Below are 4,240 nucleotides of genomic sequence, written 5' to 3'. Positions count from 1 at the left end.
TATATAAAGGGGGGGGGGTTGAGAGCCCAAGAGCTCTATGGTATTGTCTCATGCATTATCTGGTTTACTTTTAACTCTAGATAAGTACCAGAGTAATTGAAAATTCATTCCATTCCAAAATTTCATTTCTTTGCAAGCATTTGGTATCTCCTCTCACATAAACAGATCTCTTAAGTTGATAATATGAAAGAAGTTATCCTGCTTCACTTTTCTTTTGCATTTCACTGAACTCCATTAATAAGAAATGTCAAACACTACTCATATTGGTTGCATTTGAGAGAATTCAAGGAAAACTGGTGAAAAAATTGTGCATCTGATCAGATTTTTGAGAATCCCTGAAGATTGAATTATGAAGAGTTGTAGTGAAATCTGTCATCTGAGTGAGGGATAATGGAAAATCATCCATCCCTTTGAGCATATCATAGGAAGGACTTCGGGGAGCATTGCAGAGCAAAACATAATTTATAGTCTAATCCATGTTTTTTGTTTGTTTGTTTTTCTGATGGATTCTTATGGAATCTTTTTCATGGAAATTGACTTTGGTGTGCACGTATCATATGCAGACACTGAATAACAAAATTATGTTCACAGAAATTAATCTGAATTATATATTTGAATTTATATAATGGGAAATTAATCTGAGTTCATGCTGTTCTTCTCATATTGAGCTGAGCTGATGAGAGCAGTGTTTTTGAATATTTTGTTAAGAGGCCTGTTAGTTTTACTTATCTTGTATAGAACTTCAATTCTGTGAAGCCTAAACAAGGGCATTACAAGTTAATTTCCCCCCCCCCCCCCTCATCCCCCCCCCCCAAATATTCAGTTTTACATTACTGGATCGATGGTGTTGTAAAAAGGAACTGAAGAACCTTACAGTGCTAACTAAAATATAGGAAAAAAATTGCTATTTTGATGTCAGGAAATGCTTTTCTCTCTGTGTCACCATAAGATTTGTAAGAGCGGAAATACATGGTGTAGAAGGCTGGAGAGTAAAAAAGCTGACTCTCCAGAACAGGTCCATGCTGAAAAGAGGCAAAAACAGTGATTACAAAGAGAGCGTGTCCTGGGGATGAAGTCCAGAAGAAATTCTTGTGTATCAAATAAATAAATAAATAAATTTACATCATTTGGCTTTTTTTTGGGGGGGGGAGGGGGGGGGGGGGGAGGGAGGAGAGGTGGGAACATAAAGTTGTACCCTACTCTGCAGCAGACAGATTACATGGGACATGGGACAACTTGTGGTACGCGAGCTATTTTCACATGGATTTATTCTCACAGATGCTCACCAGCAAAAGGATGAAAGAGCTAGTATCCCTGAAGGAATCTTTGTTAATGTCTCATCTCACAAATCATTACAAAGCAAAGCTGGCTGGGTGGAAAAAGCCAGTGGATTATTTCAGTAAAAGCTGACAGAATATTAATAGCTTTCTCAAGGAAGAATCATGTGATAAAGCAGATTGTCACTGGTGACTGGAATTTGGGAACTGCAGGTATATTAGTAGAGAAACTTAGGCAAACCAGAAAGTCATTAAGAAAATTACACTGACAGTTGGTGGATTTTATTAATTGCATTTAGTGAAGATGTTAAAAATGGAAGTGAAGGAAGCAGTAACAGTGATATCAGCAAATCTTTTGACCCACCCACAGAGCACAGTGAAGAGAAAACAGATTAAAAGCAATGCTCGCATAATGGCCGGATGATGAAACAGATGTTCTCACAAGTAAAAGCAGCAGCTTTTTTCAGTGTTTGGAAGACTGAAACCCAGGGAAAAGATTTGCAATGCATCCCTATGTTGATTTTAGGCAGGGGTAGTAGAAATAGCAATCTTCAAATTTGTTGATAAGCTGGATATTTTGGATTCATGCTCAGTTGGATGATTGAATCACCTGCTACAGAGGTGAGAACTAATAGAATTCTTCTTATTTCTAATGTTGCTCTTTCATTCCGCTTGAAAAAATCTTTTTTTGATAACAGTTTACCAAGTTTATATTGGCCTTTTGAGGATTTCTGTAAACTCCAAAGACAGAGTTCTGCAGAGATCATCAGCTTTCTTCAGGATTAAGATCTAGTCACAGTAGATTTAGGGGACAAAGATTCAATTTAGATATGCGCTTGATAAATTTTTATACCTTAATCTATATTGAATTAGAATTTTAAATGACACATTAGATTCTCTAGAATTTTGAAGGAAATACAATACCAATGTTGTAAATAGCCAGCTTGTTACCAAAAGCAAATCACGATTACTACAGATATCTATTATTAGTGGGTAGTAAATGCTGAGGAGAAAAAATCTTCCTGACTTGATGGGAAAGTGGCTGTATAATATAAATTAAAAAAAAAAAAAAAAAAAGAAGTGTTTTGCTGCAGACCTTAGGCAGGGAACACTTGCCTTGAACTGATGAGAAATAACATAGGCTTGAGTCCAAATGACCCCATTCATACTTTCAGCCAGTTTTAGACATGAAAAGAGATCATTCACGTAATCAGAACCTGTAAGGATGAAAAAAGCTATTACCACCTCAGACTGAGTTGGGTTTGGACCTGTCTTTTGTCTGAATGCTGGCCAAATGCTTCATGGGCTTGGGTCCTCTCCCCGAAACTAGATATTAGTTCTAACCTTCATCAGTGAGCCCCCAAATCCAATTCTATTCCTAAAATATCACTTATTTAGGGATACTTTGTCTCCAGATATCATCTTTAAAGTCTAGCATAAGAAGGTATTTTTAAAAGCTATTAGACGAACAAATTTAGCCCCAAGCCACAGAAAAAGAAATCTTCTGCAGTAAATTCTTCATAAACATACTTAAAACAAAGTCACTGCTACTGTAAATGTATTGATTAAGGACTAGCTAGAGATAGTTTTAGGTACAAACAGTAAAAGGGAACCAGAGAATCAGTATTTGCTTGCTGTAATAAGTGGTTTTCTCAGACTATTAATTGCTAGATTTAGCACTCATCAGTACTTATGTAAATGTTGCAAAGAGAGACATTTTAAAGGACTGAAAGGTGACATTTTCTGAAGTGTGTACAGGTAGTTCCTCCTGCACTTTAGGAGAAACCTGGGAGTAGCTCAAAGCTGTTGGTGTGGAAACTTGATAAGCAAACAAGGTCGACCTGTGGAGGAATAGAAGCACAGGTTGATCTGTGACAGTGAAAGGTTCGGGATGGAAATTAGGATAATTTTTTTCTCAGAAAGGATAGTCAGGCATTGGAATTGGTTGCCCAGGGAGGTGGTGGAGTCACTGTCCCTGGAGGTGTTTAAGGAAAGGTTGGTTGTACTTAGGGAAATGGTTTAGTGGGTTATGTTGGTGGTAGGGAAACCATTGGACCAGATGATCTTGAAGGTCTTTTCCAACCTTAATGATTCTATGGGATACAATAAGTATGAGGACTGGTGGAATGGAGGAGAGGCATGAAGAAAAATTCAAAGGGAGTGAGTCACAATCAAATCTCAGAATTTGTGCACATCCAAAATTTCCTCGTGTCATTCATCCAAAATATATGTGGAACATGCATTTAGATTTTGGATGTCCTGGATCCTACAGTACTGGCATAGCTAGTGAGATTCTTCCAAGTAAAAATATCCTCTGTGATCAGAAGGGCAGAGGGCCAGTTTGAAGGCCTGTGAGAGAAGGAAAATGATCTTTGACTCACTGTTTTGAACAGGTATGGGCAGAGTGAGGTTGGAGAGAAACATGTTTCTAATATGAGATAAGACCCTAGATATAGAAATAGAGACCAAAAGACACAGTGTCTTGGAGATGTATGGGAGAAAGATACCTTTCTGGAAGTAAAGACCTAAGAAAAGATATGAATTGAAGATGATGTTCAGGCTGTAAGCCTGAAAGAATGAGGAGGAAGGTGAAGTCATTGGCACCAAGCAGTGGGCAAAAAAAACGGGGGGGGGGGGGGGGGGGGGGGGGCGGCGAGGGAGGGGAGGGAAGAGAAGAGATGAGATGGAAAAAGAAAATCTGAGGATAGACCTGGTGAGAAAAAGTTTATAAAGAAAATCTCATGAAAACTTGACAACTCATTGTCCCACAAGGACAAGGCTTTCAAGAACTCTCTCGAGAACTCAGCCAGGGCTTCAACACTAGCAAGCTCTAGGCAATTAATGTTTCTGTTTTCTGTTAGTTTGCCCTCCTAATTTCGGTGTGATTGACGTCTGAACAAAGTACTGTCCATGATGTGCATTATTTGGATTTGGAAATATTTTATCTGTGTGTCCCATTGTAT

Source organism: Oxyura jamaicensis, chromosome 2, assembly GCF_011077185.1.
Source record: "Oxyura jamaicensis isolate SHBP4307 breed ruddy duck chromosome 2, BPBGC_Ojam_1.0, whole genome shotgun sequence".
Classification (NCBI taxonomy): Eukaryota; Metazoa; Chordata; class Aves; order Anseriformes; family Anatidae; genus Oxyura; species Oxyura jamaicensis.
The sequence above is the reverse complement of the archived record's forward strand: the minus strand, read 5'-3'. Positions refer to the sequence as shown.